This window comes from Streptopelia decaocto, assembly GCF_964273445.1.
Source record: "Streptopelia decaocto genome assembly, chromosome: 2".
Lineage (NCBI taxonomy): Eukaryota > Metazoa > Chordata > Aves > Columbiformes > Columbidae > Streptopelia > Streptopelia decaocto.
In genome coordinates this window covers 144,451,483-144,468,131 of record NC_138655.1, presented here as the reverse complement: position 1 = coordinate 144,468,131, position 16,649 = coordinate 144,451,483, and the positions used below count along the sequence as shown (strand labels likewise).

General features: G+C 40.4%; 1 protein-coding gene across 3 annotated transcripts in view; it reads left to right on the top strand.

Annotated features, from left to right (window-relative positions):
- PIP4K2A (phosphatidylinositol-5-phosphate 4-kinase type 2 alpha) overlaps positions 1 to 16,649 on the top strand; it is a 120,708-nt gene that overhangs the window by 70,183 nt on the left and 33,876 nt on the right. The window lies entirely within an intron of this gene.

Here is a 16,649-nt window from a genome sequence, read left to right as displayed (position 1 = left end):
AGTTAGTTAAACCTTGAGTTTTATTCAGAGGTTGCCTATAGAACCTTGTTATGACAAATTAAGTCTTCAATCTAGATTAAAAACTTGGTTCTTATGTTAAAAAAAACCAAGCAACCAAACAATAAAACTTATTAGACCAGGATATTCCTTCTTTGTGATCACATCTTACTAGCATATTTATTGCATCAAATTAAAAAATGGTCTGGCTGATATTTCTTAGAAAGGGGAACACAGATGATGGTTAGTGTGATTCAAAATTGTATTTGAATAGTGGAAAAAAACACTTACAGACTATAAATTATCAAAGGAAAAGAGATTATTGTTATGTTTTGTGCTGGTGGATGTTACAAGTCCCTCACTGTAGTCCTAGAGTAATTTTTAGTTTCTGCATTCCACCATAGCTTTAGATATCGGGTTCGCAAAGTTTATTTTACAGAAAGGCCTCTTTTTTTCCAGAATGTATGGAGTAGCTCTGGTAGATTTGGAGTTTATTTGCAACTTGGTTGACATAATTTCTTATCTTATAAAATCCAATAGTACAATTTTATCAGAAGAATTACAGGAATATCTTCTGTAAACTGTAAAATGATGAGATTAACAGACAAGCAGCTAACTTAATGCCCCCCAGCAAAATCTAGAAAAACAGGATCTAGTACAGTAACAAATGATCCTGCTGCTGTTGCTCTGGAAAGGGAAGTTTGCTGTGCTTCAACACATCTGTTCTTGCTTAAAGTTATTGCTGAATCCCACATCTGGATTCTGCTAGGCAAAAGAGGGAGACTGGGTTCTTGCCCAATAAAATAAATTGCTCTTACCAGAGGGCACCAGTGTCGCAGTGTACCTAATGAGCCTTCTGCTGGGGACAGGGGAGAGCACAACTCATTTTCCTTAAAGTTTTAGTACTTAGTGTAATAGGAGACATGCTCAGATCTCGCTTTGCCTGTCTGCAGGAGCAGTTTGTAGAGGTTCTCTGTACAGGACAAAGAATTCATAAAGAACTCTTAGCAGACAGTCTAGAACTTCTTTTCAATTTAGAGATGCTTTTTAATTCTCTTTGGACATTTTTCACATAAAAGATTGAAATCTAAAATGAAAACTGAGAATTCCTGCTTTTAAGCAATTTCTCTAATAACAAACTGTGGTGGGTTGACCCTGGCTGGACACCAGGTGCCCACCAAAGCTGCTCTATCTCTCCCCTCCTCAGCTGGACAGGGGAGACAAAATATATCAAAAGCCTCATGGATTGAGATAAGGACAGGGAGATCACTCTGCAATTACCAGCATGGGTAAAAAAAGACTTGGGGAAAACCAATTTATCACAAATCAAATCAGAGTGATAAGAAATAAAACTAAATATTAGAACACCTTCCCCCCACGCCTCCTTTCTTCCTGGGCTCAACTTCACTCCGATTTTGTCTGCCTCCTCCCCTACAGTGAAGGAATGGGGGCTGTGGTCACTTCATCACACGTCGTCTCTGCTGCTCCTTCCTCCTCAGGGGAGGACTCATGCTTATCCCTTTCTCCACCATGGGGTCCCACCCACGGGAGACAGTCCTCCATGAACTTGTCCAATGCGATGTGATTTCTGCCTAGTGGTCTGAATGTCAAAGTGAAGAAAGCCAATGAAGCGCGGGTAAATGGCAGGAGTAACTACGACTCTCTTAAGGTAGCCAAATGCCTCGTCATCTAATTAGTGTCTCGCATGAATGGATGAACGAGATTCCCACTGTCCCTACCTGTCCCTTCCAGCGAAACCACAGCCAAGGAACAGGCTTGGTGGAATCAGCGGGGAAAGAAGATCCTGTTGAGTTTGTCCTTCTGATGGGCTTCAGTTCTTCATTAACTGCTCCAGCATGGCTCCCTTCCATGGGGTGCAGTACTTCTGGAACAGACTGCTCCAGCCTGGGTCCCCCATGGGGTCACAAGTCCTGTCAGCAAACCTGCTCCAGCACGGGCTTCCCATGGGGTCACAGCCTCCTTCAGGCCCATCCACCTGTGCTGCTGTAGGGTCCTCCCCAGGCTGCAGGTGGATCTCTGCTCCACCATGAACCTCCATGGGCTGCATGGGCACAGCCAGCCTCACCATGGTCTGCACCACAGGCTGCCGGGGAATCACAGAATGTTATGGATTGGAAGGGACCTCGAAAGATCATCCAGTCCAATCCCCATCCAATCCCAATCCCCTGCCAGAGCAGAAACACCTAGATGAGGTTAAACAGAATCACAGAATGTTAGGGATTGGAAAGGACCTCGAAAGATCATCTAGTCCAATCCCCCAGGAAGGCATCCAGGTGGGTTTTTTAATGTCTCCAGAGAAAAAGACTCCACAACGCCCCTGGGCAGCCTGTTCCAGTGTTCTGTTACCCTCACTGTGAAGAAGTTTCTTCTCATATTTAAGTGGAACCTCCTGTGTTCCAGTTTGTACTCATTGTCCCTTGTCTTATCATTGGTTGTCACCGAGAAGAGCCTGGCTCCATCCTCCTGACACTCACTCTTTACATAGTTATAAACATTAATGAGGTCACCCATCAGTCTCCTCTTCTCCAAGCTAAAGAGACCCAGCTCCCTCAGTCTTTCCTCATAAGGGAGATGCTCCACTCCCTTAAATCATCTTCATGGCTCTGAATCTCTGCTCTGGTGCCAGGAGCACCTCCTGCCCCTCCTTCACTGACCTTGGTGTCTGCAGAGCTGTTTCTCTCACATTCTCACTCCTCTCCCCAGCTGCAATTGCTGTTGTGTAGGAACTTTTTCCCCTTCTTATCTACATTAACACAGAGGCGCTACCACCATTGCTGATGGGCTCAGCCTTGGCCAGTGGTGGGTGCCTCTTGGAGCTGGCTGGCATTGGCTCTGTTGGACATGGGGGAAGCTTCTTGCAATGGGGGTAGCCCTTTTTAAGTATCTAAACTTCAGATCACCAAAGTTCTCGTCAAGCGATGAATACTTTTGCTCATTTTATGTGACTTATGAAATCCAAAGATATCATATTAAGGTCTTAAAAACTATTTCACAATTTAAGATGATATGCTTCTTTGGACAAAAAGAGTATTCATCAGAGCTCTCTACTCGTGCTTCTGCACTGAAATTCATGCCTCCATTTATTTACCCTTGGTTTGGGAAGGAATGAGCCACCTCTACCGTCAAACTACTGACAACAAGGTCCACAATAAATATCTGAGAAACAACCATGTTAGGAGTTAGATCTTCTTCCTAAGACATGATGTTTTCATTGAATGTTTAATAAAGTACGTAAAAAATCCTGGAAGCAAGAGCTATCATGTAAAGAAAGTTCCTGTGCTAGTAATTTTAGCACGGTAAGTCTGTCAGTGCATGGAAAGTTCTTGAGCTTGTCTGTCAGATGAGGTGCCTGTAGCAGATTGTCCAGTTTGTGGATCCCAAATGGACATTGGCACCAAGATCTTCAGAACTGCTGACATCTTGATGTGGACATAGGCAGTAGTAGTAGTAGTAACAGCTGTACTAACAAAAACTGGCAGGTTTGTTGTCTTTCCAGCATGTAAAAAATGAAGTTTCCAATCTGAATATTATGTTCTAGTATTTGGTGCCTTAAGTGTGAGCCCAAATAAGAATTTAGTGACTGTAGGACTTAAATTTAGTATGTATGGCAACAGAAATTTTAACCTCCCGTTTCTCTTAATCATCTCTAGAGAAAACATTTAATTTGCCTTCCTTTCAGCAGTTCCTTGCCTAAACTTGTGTCATTCGCAATTGGGTATTCAAACTAGAAAAAAGCAATTTAGCTCGTGCTGGCAACATCAAAACAATGAGCTGGTAGAGCTCCCTGAGCTCTTACGGAGATAGCCATTGAAAACGAGGCATCAAGCCAAGCTTTGCGGGGCTGAAGGAGAGAAGCTTCCAGAAAAAGAGCCCTCTTTCCAAAGCAAGTGCATGCCTTAAGCTGACAGCTCCAAATCCAAAGCTACACTCTCAATAGGATTTAGGAAAGAATCACATTTTATTCATTCAACTGTCCTTTGACCAAGTCAAGAAACCCATAACCTGCTCAGTGGAAAAAAAAAAAAAAAAAAAAGGTGGTATTTTGCCTTTCTTTTTTTAAACATTAATCACTCCCTGAATACAATTTGCTTATGAATGTTCATAGGTGTTCAGACTGTGTTCATCCACATCTTAACCAGATTATAGAAGGGAATTTGTTTCTGACAGGTGCACCACAGGACCAGTGGTGGTCTGTTTTCTTCTTTTGCAGGCCACATGACATTCATCTTAGGTCTTTTGAGAGCCTTGCTTTTGAGCTGACAATAAATCATTGTGCAGTATTGTCCATACAGCTGCCAAAGGCAGAGGGAGATCATACCACTGAATGTGCTTGTGGCATATGGTACCAGTCCGGTATGCTTTGTGACATGCCAGGCTTCTTAAACGTGTCAGTGTTGGAGATCAGTGTTTCCTGATCATGTTTTCTCATCAGTATTTCCACACAGGAACCTGCTCAATGGCAATGGTAGGATGCATAGTGCCAGTGTACAAAGTAAAACCCAAAGTGCTCCCTACCCTTCCCTGTATGACAAAACGAGACATCTCTGGGTTTGATGTTTCTGTTATAACACTAGCACTTTGCCTTTCTTCTCTTAGAACCACTGACAAAATACCATCCCAGAAGCGGGCTGCTTGTTTCAAATTACAGAAATAAAACTTGGAGCATCCAATTGTATGACACTGTGTCTCTTTGTTATGCTTCTTAATTAGTAATCCAGGTCTAATTCATCCCCATCGATTGCTCCTGAGGTCTTGTAAAAAGAAAAAAAAGGTTGGGGGAGCTGCAAGCTTGTCTTCATGAGAAGCTTTGCATGGGCCAGGCAGCACCACTAGTTACTGTCACAGAAGAGCAGCCAGACCGTGCGTATTTAATTCTCTAACAGCGATGAGCCACTGCCAGGCTTTTCCACTGACCTATGATTTCAGTCATCACAGAGCATCATCTGTGCTCTTGTTTTTCTCTATTCGTTCATGCAAAGCTTGCCCGGAGGCACTCTTAAATAGCCTGGGATATGATCTGATTTGTCTTTAGGGCACGCTGGGCTTGTGAAGCTTGTTTTAGCATTCCACGACTTTTGGATGAGATCACAGTACCAGAAACCGTTGTTTGCCTTTGTCCAGACATCGTGAAATGGGAAAGATTTAAATCAATGAGAAGCTGTTAAGCCAGTCAGTTTGAAAGATTACTGTTCTTCTAAAGCTCTCTGTGCTTTATCACCAGAATTTTCCTATTGCCTTTTTTCTCTTTTTTAGGAAAAGCTCTGACTCAATGACAATTTTTATTAGGCTCCCTTTTTAGATTAGTTACATGAAGTATTTGTATTACATCCAACATGTAGTTCATGTGTTCAAACTTTCTAAAATATAATCTTGTCTGCTAAAGTAGCAGTTAGGAAACAGTGACATTTATATTAGACGTGTAAGAGATTAGAATGAACTAATTAAATTGACCTTTAAATCTCTCCACCCTCTTGGAGGCTGTGGCTAATCCGTGGCCTCCCACTGTGGAGATAAATATACGTGCTGTGAACATTTTAAGCAAAGTGGGCAGAGGAGGAAGAGCCTCGCCAGCAGTTCATCTTTGAAGAAGAGGGCAATACTTTGCCTGTTATAAATATAGCTTGCAATTATGGAGGGAGCGCTTGGACAAGCTTTTCCGGTACTTTAGTGGCTCCACTCCATGTGTTTCCCTCACAAAAATGGTTTCAGTTGGAAAAAATAGCTCTAAACAGCTTAACTTGTTGCTCTTGGGAACAACCAAAGTCTCTCTGGAAATCAGTTTAATTTTTGATACCTGGTGTTGGTATAACTAGCATTATCAATAATATCATTACTGTTACTTAATTACAACAGGCTGCTATTTTGTGCAAGGTAAAAGTAGACTTCCAAAGGATAAAGCATTAGGTGGTGTTTTAGCTGGCTTCTAAGGACTCTTGAGGATGCCTCTTCCAAAGTAGTTGGCTTGATATTTTGTGATTTTGATTTTTAAAATGCAAATTATTTGGGGGTTTTATAATAAAAAATAAAAATTACGTAAATAATAGATTATTAAATAACAACAATAAAAATGTAACTGTGAACAAGCAATTAACATTTCATGTAGTAGAAAACTTGCAGAAGATTCAAAATCCATCCAAAAGGTGAAGTGGGATAAAGGTAAGGATTTTGTACAAAACCCATTGCGATCACCTGGCATTCTTTCTGAGCCTGTTCAAATGAGATGTCTTTTAATATGGTTAAATGAATAGTTACATGGATACAAAGGAGTGCAGAACTGCAGAGGTGAAGGCTTTATTCAGGGTGGTAGCAGATCTGAGAAGGAAAAAGAGGTCAAAGAGGACAAGAATTTAGCACTATAGTGAGCTCCTAACTAGAAAGAATTAACTGCACCCTTGGGTGGATAAATTGGGAGGTATAAAATAAGACCAGAAAGAGCTGTAATGTTTTTTCAACATCTGTTTATTTTATACCTGAAGATAATGGTATATATAGTTGTGGTGCTAGTCATCTCAAAAAAACGATGTTGAAAATACAGAAAAAATACGGACAAATGGTGTCAAAAGAATTTAAGGATCTAGAGAATGCCTTGTGGTGCAAGTGACGGAGTTTGACCTGCTGCACTTGCAAAAATTAGAATTGAGAAGTAAGTACTATGTGAGTATACTTGCAGAAAAACACTACTAGGTACTTTAGGAAAGAATAAATAGGAATGACCAGAAAAGGAAATAATTCAAATTCAAAATTAGACTCACATTTTCAGCAACACAAATGATTAAATACTAGAAAAACTACAGTAGCGAATCTTGGTCTTTTGAAGTTGGAAAAATCAAGATTGCCTTTCTAGTAGTTGTACCTTGACTAAGAGCAGAGATTGGAGTTCAGTTTAGGAATGGCTGGGTGAAATGAAATGGCTTCTGATGGGTAGTGGTTGTGTTGGATTCTGGTTTATGAAATTCTGTTGAGGGCTTCAGAAAAGCTCTTGTAAACTTCAAAGAATTGTGAATCAGGTCCTAAGAGCATCTGTTGAAAAAAACTTTTTCCTTACCTAATATATATTTACTGAGGGAATAAAACTCTGTACAGATTGCTGAGAGTTTGGGAAAGAGATGCTGAGGGAAGAGGTAATTTGCTGTTCTTGGGTGAAATGACAGTGTTTAATTTAGGTGTACTGATTTCTTTTTGTATCAAGAACTCTTTGGGAAATGAAATACTAGTAACTGGTGTAACATTTAGCCATTTACATTTAAAGCTGTATTTTTATTATTTTATCAGAAACTAATTCTGTGTTATGAGACAAAAATTCTTTGTTATTTGTAGCCTCGCAGCACTGAAGACCAGATGAGTATTTCTGGTTGCCTGCTACTCAGTGCAATATATGTGATATATTTTATATTGATTTATGTAAGGTCAGTGAGACTTCCAGCCAGTGACTTCTCAGAGGGAGAGTATTGGGGAGAGAGGGGGATGTATGTGAAAGAGAAATTTATCTAGTAGAGGTGTCTCTGAGCTTGGCATGTAAAATGTGTCTTCAGTTATATAAGTAATTACACAAGTAATTTAGCGTAGTCTTTAAATGACCTCATAAAAGTATTCACACTTTAAAAGTACAAAACCTTTTCTTTCTCCTGAGACCAAAAAAACAGCAGGCACAAGATTAAAACTTCACAAATGAGAAGCGAATGGGGAATTGGCAGAACACGCACACTCGGAGCAGGAGACTTGCAGGGAGTTGCTAAGCGAAGCTGTTAAGTGGAACAGGGTATGTGTGGCTGACAGATGTTTTAATTGTGCCAGCGGGCAGAGGCACACCATGGCAGGGCTGGAGAAGGCTGGGAAAATCTGAAGGGGACAGGGCAGTGTGACCCTCTTTTCTTTTGGGTTTGTGCTCACTAATGCTATAGTATAAGCAGGTGATGTTTATTAACTTAGTATGACTAATACTTCAACATTTGGCAGTTAGATACGTGCTTTATTGGTTCCCGACACAGTGTGGAAGTGGTATGTAGTAGCAGTAAGTGATGGTAAAAGACTTGTTAGATCAAACATGTCTCTTTTGGAGGATAAGAGTTGGGTGGTTTTTTGTCTATCTGAAGTATATCCATCCTCCCTGTTCTGGCTTTGTGGCTCATAGATCTGTGCTAAGTGAGGAGTGGCTCGTTTCCCATCTGTTCATATTCCACTTAGTCTTCCCCTAATTAAGAAGCAGAGCCAGAGGGAATTCAATCTGGTATTTGCTGTGATCTATCTGTCTCTGTCTCTCCCCGTCCCTCAACCCCACTTATATTTTCCTTTTGGAAAAGGGAGATGCTTGAGTTTCATTCTTTATTTCCTTCCCAGTTCCCTACAGAAGTCTCACCTAACAAGGAGATATTGCAGCTGCAATGGGTCTCCCTTAGCTGAGTTTACTGCTGAACAAGAAGGCACAGGCGAGCCCTGCGCTGCTGTCTTTAGGCAGGTTCAATCAGCTTTTCTTCCAAGGCATTTGTGCACAGAAGTCTATAGTACACCTTAGTTTACTCACTTTTTGTACAAATCATCACTGAAACTTATATGCGTGTTCTGGCAAAAGCCATCTGAATCACAGGAGTGTTTTACCATGTACTGCTTCACAAAACTTCATTTAACAGTAAGAGACAAGTCTATACAGTGCGTTCGATAGCAGTCTGAACTACAGAGCAGTGCAATTCAAATAACACTACTACATGCTGCTCCTCATTGTCTCCATTAAGTTATAGATGATTGGGTTTAAAACTTGGGTTAGGTAACTCCAGAATAAGTTAAACTTTTTTTACTTATCTAGGTATATCTAACATCTAATTTTAAAAGCAAAAACCCCACAAACTTTCCACACTATTTGTGGTGTAAAGTGCATGTTGGACATCACACATAGTGTTATTAGTATTTTTGTCTGAGATTTCTTGCCATTTATAGGTGTACTAGTGGCTGTGCTTTAAAGATGCTAAAGTGCAGGACCTTCTTGGCCATTTTATGTGTTAACTTAGGAGAAATATTTTCCAACAGAGAACCTCCTCACTTCTAATACATGTGCTATTAATTTGTTAGTATTTGGCAGAGTTGAGTGGGGCACAAAATGCTTTGATTTATACTTAACAGTGTTAGGTCAAACAGGTAAGTTAGCTTTACCTACATCAAAAGGGAAGGATCTTGGTGTTTTTAAAGTATTTTAAAATAGCCATATTGTTTCCCCTTTGAAGCCCCTAAACTCTTCTAGTTTGATCCTTTCAGTGAAGCTGTTCCTTGATCTTACTTGCTAATGATGACTTAGCAGTGCGGGCCAATTCCTATCTTTTTATTTCAAGAGTCATTGTCATGATCAGGCAACAGCATATGTATTTTATTGAAGACTGATTTCTAACTATAAATAAATGTAACTACTATAGCTGAGAGATACGATACTTTGCATTGTACCTAGAAGCTTTACTTTAGAAGGAATCTGAACTTCTCTCCGTTCACAGAAATGAGAGTTAACCATCAAAAATAAACTGTCCACAGACAAAACTCAGCCGTGCATTTGTCAGCACAAGAAATTGGTAATGCAATCACTAGTAATCAGCAAAATATTATGTAATGAGATTTTTTCAGCGTTTTAAACTGTATTTATTAAACCTATGCAATTCTCAAAATAAAGCGCAGCAAATAATAATATTAACAATATCCTACATGTTCCATCTTCTTTCAAAGTTCAAAGGAACTACTTTCTGTATCTGAAGAGAACATTATATTGAGAAAATTATCACAGGAATGGAGAGGTAGTAAAAATAATGTGTCAAAGAGGTTGTTTACTTAGAGGTTGTTTTTATCTTAAACATGTTTAATGTTTAAACATCTGATCTTAAAATCTTACTACTAGAGTCAGAGTGTGATAGGGCATTTGGGTTACATGTGCATGTATGTAAAGGTGCTGCTTAGCATAAAGTTGGTTAGTTTATTGTAACAACTAAATATGCATGTGGTAAAATGATAGCTGTATGCATTCTTAATTAAACTTGTTATAGATAACTAATAATAAAATAGCCATCTACTAAAAAATAAATGTATCACCATTTCTAACCCATTAAAGCATTAAGAAACAGTAAAGTGTGTGCTAAATTATTATGTACAGATGTATTATATACCCTCGTTAGCAACATTTTCAGTACAATAGTTGTATTTGCTAATTACCTTATTGTTATCATTAGCAATCAGGCAGAATTCATTCCCACTAGGAAAAAAGCTATTGCTGGAAAAAAACAAGAATCAGTAAAAAGTCAGTGACTTTACAAGATCTCTTCCAGTTGATTTGAAATACGATGTCATAGTTTAACCCCAGCTGGCAGCTCTGTACCACGCAGCCACTCGCTCATCCCTCACTCACCCCCACCCCAGTGGGATGGGGATGAGAATCAAAAAAGTAAAAATGAGAAAACTCGTGGGTTGGGGTAAATACCGTTTAATAGGTAAAGCAAAAGCTGTGCACGCAAGCAAAGCAAAACAAGGAGTTCATTCACTCCTTCCCCTTGGCCGGCAGTGGTTCAGCCATATCCAGGACAGCCGGGCTCCATCACATGTAACCATGACTTGGGAAGACAAACACCATCACTCCATACATCCCCTCCTTCCTTCTTCTTCCCCCAACTTTATATACTGAGCATGGCATCATATGGTGCAGAATATTCCCTTTGGTCAGTTGGGGTCAGCTGTCCCAGCTGTGTCCCCTCCCAACCTTTTGTCCACTCCCCACCTTCTCGTTGGCAGGTCACTATGAGAAGCTGAAAAGTCCTTGACTTCTTAGCAACAACTGAAACATCAGTGTGTTATCAACATTCTCGTGCTAAATCCAAAACACAGCACTGTACCAGCTACTAGGAAGAAAATTAACTCTATTCCAGCTGAAACCAAAACAGTATTCACTCCGTATTCTGTACTATTTACTTCCTGCTGAGATCTCACAGTATCCAGTACATTTTCATTACCCACCACCACCCTTCCCATCCTTTGACATAATGCACAAGTATGACCTTGGTCTGTGGACAGCCACTGTGAGATGTCTGCAAAACGTCCATAAATGTCCGCAGAATGTCCACTGAGTTCATTTTAGTAATTGACTGTAGGCTCCATCTGTTAACGCAGTCACTCAGGACAGGAGAGGTGGTGTTTTGAGTGGAGTGATTGGGCACCAGAGCCAGCTCAGGTCGGGTCACTGCTGCACTCGCACTGCTTCTTGTAGAGGCTTGTCCTCCATTTGTTCAGGTGGTTCCTGCTATAGTGATTCCTGTAACATGCAACTCAGATCATAGGTTACAACAATTTAGAGGTTTTACATTACAGTCTCCTCCTCATGTCCCTTTAGGCTGGGTTATAGGGTTTAACATAGTAATTAACTCTTCCCCTTGCTCCTAGCGGGGCTAGCAACAAGGCGTTCCTGCTATAGTAATTCCCACAAAGTGTAACTCAAATCCTGGGTTTAACTTTACTCCTGATTTTCTCTACCTCCTCCCCCCAACCCTGAGTGACACAGGTGGATGGAGAATGGGGGTTGCAGTCACTTCATCACACATCCCTGCTGTTCCTTCCTCCTCAAAGGGAGGATTCCTCACACTCTTCCCCTGCTCCAGTGTGGGGTCTTTCCCATGGGAGACAGTCCTCCATGAACTTCTTCAATATGGGTCCTTCCCATGCGCTGCAGTTCTTCATTAACTGCTCCAGAGTGGGTTCCTTCCATGGGCTGACAAGTCCTGCCAGCAAGCCTGCTCCAGCATGGGCTTCCCACCAGATCATAACCTCCTTCAGGCACATCCACCTGTGCTGCTGTGGGGTCCTCCCCAGGCTGCAGGTGGATCTCTGCTCCACATCTGGCCTCACCGTGGGCTGCACCACAGGCTGCAGGGAAATCTCTGCTCTGGCACCTGAAGCACCTTCTTCCCTCCTTCACTGACCTTCACTGACCTGCAGAGTTGTTTCAACTTGAGTTCACATTGGAGTTCCAGCCTGTCCCAAACAGCAGCAGTGCCCAGGCCATTTGCCAGCCCTGGCACACCACCACTGCTGTTGCCAGAACATTCCCAGGCACAGCAGGCTAAGGTGATCAGCAGCACAGCAAGCAGGGAAAGCGAAAAGCAGCCATAGACAAGGATCTAATTTACAGTAAGGCAAGGAAGCCCCAGGGCAGGCACAGAAGCCTGCCAATCAATAGCTAAACAGCAATAACAGCTATCAATTCAATCTAGCACATTCCAATCAAATCTGCCATCATCTCAAAGCCTTAGAGCCCCATGCTGGGCATCAAAAAGGAATGTTGTGGTTTGACGCCAGCCAGCAACTAAGCACCTTGCAGCCACTCACTTCTCCCCAGGTGGGATGGGGGAGAGAATCAGAATAGTAAATGTGAGTAAAGTCATGGGATGATATAAAGATAGTTTAATAAATAAAGCAAAAGCCACGCACACAATAAAAGCAAAACAAGGAATTCGTTCACTACAGCTCTCATTGCCGTCCTGGGTTCCCAAGCGAAAACCAGGACATGTGACTAAATTTATTAGTTTCTATTTGGATTTGACTAGTTTCTATAAATTTCCTGGGGAACAACCCCAGGCTCCAGCATAACTTGGGGAACAAACTGTTAGAGAGCAGTGGAGGGGAAAGGGACCTGGGGGTCCTGGTGGACAGCAGGATGACCATGAGCCAGCACTGTGCCCTTGTGGCCAAGAAGGCCAATGGCATCCTGGGGTGTATTAGAAGTGGGGTGGTTAGTAGGTCGAGAGAGGTTCTCCTTCCCCTCTACTCCGCCCTGGTGAGACCACATCTGGAATATTGTGTCCAGTTCTGGGCCCCTCAGTTCAAGAAGGACAGGGAACTGCTGGAGAGAGTCCAGCGCAGGGCAACAAAGATGATTATGGGAAGGGGAGCATCTCCCGTATGAGGAAAGGCTGAGGGAGCTGGGTCTCTTTAGCTTGGAGAAGAGGAGACTGATGCGTGACCTTATTAATGTTTATAAATATGTGAAGGGTGAGTGTCAGGAAAATGGAGCCAGGCTCTTCTCAGTGACAACCAATGATAGGACAAGGGACAATGATTACAAACTGGAACACAGGAGGTTCCACTTAAATTTGAGAAGAAACTTCTTCTCAGTAAGGGTGACAGAGCACTGGAACAGGCTGCCCAGGGGGGTTGTGGAGTCTCCTTCTCTGGAGATATTCAAAACCCACCTGGACACACTCCCGTGTAACCTCATCTAGGTGTTCCTACTCCGGCAGGGGAATTGGACTAGATGATCTTTCGAGGTCCTTTCCAATCCCTAACATTCTGTGATTCTGTGAAATGTTTATTTTGATGAGTTGCTACATAAATATACCTGTATACGAGATATTCCTTGTTAATGAAGGGATGAAAGGAGGTTTCTGGAAAGCAAGAAGAATTTTATTTTAAGGCTTAACACTTAGAAGAGCTCTCCTGTGCAAATAGTGCTTATGAAGACAAAAGAAGACAGATTTTAAAAGAACACACGGTTGAAGGAATAGCATTTGTAAAGTTTCAAGTCAAGAGTCATTATTTTTGTCTCCTTTCTGGCCACAGAATTAGTAAGTGAGCTTCAGCGACTGAAAAGTTCAGAGAAACATCATCTCCCGTGTGCTAGTATGGTATTTTGTTCATACCGAGTACTCCCAGCTCTAAATTTCGCTCAAATCTGACAAGTCTTTTGGTGAAGAATGTTAAAATGTTGCCCAAGAGTATTTGACAATTTGGAGAACAATACTAGTTCAGATCCTCCTTATCATCTTCCCTTCTTCCCTCCTCCTTCAGATGTCCATGGCAGACTGGCAGGTACACTTTTTTGCAACTTTTTACAGCAAAACAATTTAAGTCTTCCCCCAAATACTGTTCATTGCTTTCAAGTTTCTATCACATGGCTTACAGTTTAAAGACTAGGGTTCTCTGGGAAAAATACATTCAGAAAACTGTGGTTACTGCTTTATTGCAATTGTTAATTTCAGAATAAAGCACCTTTTTCTGCTGGGAACAATAACATATAATTACCCAGTAGCCTTCATTATTGCTAACTGAATTATAGTCTAAAACTTAGCAGTAGTTTAATTCACTACATACAGAAATGATTACCTATGCTTTGGCTTTTTTCAAAATTAAAAATCATTATTATTTTACATCGTATTTTCTAGGTTGTGATGAAGGTAACTGAATTTGGACAATTTTTTTAAACTTCTATTCTCAGCTATTCATCTTCAATTATTAAATGCACATCCTGACTCTAGAATAGAGGGGTTTTCTACATAGGATAGTTTCTAACTCTGTTTATGGTTCAGTTCAAAAATTAATGGAGTACTGATATCAAGTGTAGCATTAAGAAAATTTGATCCATTGATGATACCTGTTCTCTTGAACAGACTTCAGCATTTCCATGGTGGAGTGGTAGGAAATTAATTTGAATAGGAAACATCTGAAAATGGTTAAAGAAAATTGCAATAATACTAAAATTCCTTTTTTTAGTGTCTTCAATACCATGCAAAATGATGGCATATCAGGACTTGCATCTGTTAAAACTGGCTGTCCAAAGCCAGTGCAGAGAGAGAACAGAGTCTGCAGTGGTTGTCCCTAAAGCTCTGTTATGATCAGTCTAGAAAAATTGTTTATTTATAAACACTAGGGAAGCACCCACGTCCTTTCTTTTTTTAGTGAATAGAGAGGATAATGGAGAAGGACATCACTCTTCATCATAGACATTAGTAATTATTCTAGTTCATTGCACAAGCCTAGAAATATACAAGGAGAAGCACGCAAAGATTTATTTCGCCTATATGTCATGATTAAGATTTTCATTTTAATAAGACCTTGTAGACCTGTGTGCTTTTAGGTGATTTACTGTCATTCCTTCTACTTCTGAGTATTTCAGTTGAACAAAGTAACCTTGTGGGAAAATGTTTTTTCATATTAAACTGATTTCAGAAAGCATCCCACATTTGGGATAAGATTTAACTATGCTGAAGGCTTGTTGAAGTCAATGCATCTCCAAAATATGGAGATAAAATCGTATGTGTTTAGGTGTCTATTTAAATTGGGGCTATAGTTGTCCTTATCTCTTGGTTGAGGTTATTACTTGATAATAATTACTGACCTTCTGTCACTGGGGTTGAATCTGCATGTCCAGCTGCTGCTGAAGCCCATAGGGCTTGTGAACAGATTTATCAATGGTAAAACTTCCAAATAAGACATAGCTCCTATAAAAATAAAATGTTATGGTTTTGGTACCTGGTTGTGGTAGAATGAGTCTATTTGCAATTACTTTCTGAAAGCATCATTGTTCTTCCAGTGTAGATCTGTTTTGTGACTTAGTTCACAGTGCCTTATCAAACCAAACAAAAACATAATATTCTGTAGCTGCTGGAGCTGAACTTTTGCTATTTAGGAATCCGCAATGTTTACATTTATATACAAAATTTTATTAAAACTTCCTGTGAAAATGGCTTTTCTTCTAGCAGGGAGAATGTTACGCTATGTGAGCAAGGAAGAGGGATTTCAATTTAGCAACAGCTGTTTGTGCAGTATGATCCAATGAGGAGCAATAGCAGGAGCTGGGGTTTGCTGCTGCCAGTAGGGATATCGCAAACGAGTACTGCAAGGTTATTTCATAAACAGAGAAGTGTTCCACCAGTCTGTAATTAACTTGCTTAACCTTTTCAGGGTATGGTCCATTTTTATGGAAGTACACATGGGGTGTAGGAACATGTTGTGTTTTCTCATGGCTGTGCTACTCCTGTTACTACCTATTAAAAAAAAATAATGGTGTGGTTGAGTTTGTAAAAGTTGGCATAAACTGTTCCTAGTAAAGAAAGATGTTTCCAGCCAAAAGCAAGTTGTTATACTTTGTCTAGTTTAGTTTTACTGTTTTAAAACATAAAGAAATCTAATCTGAATACTCCTTATTTTCTGGAAAAAAAAAGGGTTTTTTTGCTACTGTTGAAGTACAAGTAGTCTCAAGCTTCAGTCTAAAAATGGTCACTAATCTCTAGCCGTTTTCCTTCTAACTACTACACAGTCATTAACTAACCTTCCCATCCTAAGTCTTCAGGAAGGTGCATCTATTTTACAAAAGAAGGTACAATAATAGTACTTGCTTAATGATATGAAATCTTTGGAATAGCTCTGGTACTACCACTCAGAAATCTAGCTCTGTGATCCTGTTTATGAACCAGATCACACTGGCTCAAGATAAAATCCTGCTCAGTTTTAAAGGAATACTGTTACTATGAATAAACCCCCTTTTTATAGTTATTGTGGTGTAATACAGTGTTCCTTTTGGATTTTTAATGACTGTATATTTTCTTGATAAAAGCTGATACTATATGTGTGTCAAAGTGCAATAAATTATCATTCAGCATTGAGAATGACTTTTGAACCACCGATGGTCAATACCTTTCCCCAAACATTCTTTTATTCTCAGAATATTTTTGAACGATTTGTCAAGGTGATGCTGTCTGTGATTATATCCTTTGCAGAATTCAGCTCAGTTCAGATATATTGAAAACGATTAAAAAATCAATGTCAGTGGTTTATGCTGGTTCTAATTAACCTTTGTGTATTTTTGTCTGACTTGGTGCTTTTTTTGTTTTAAATCAATT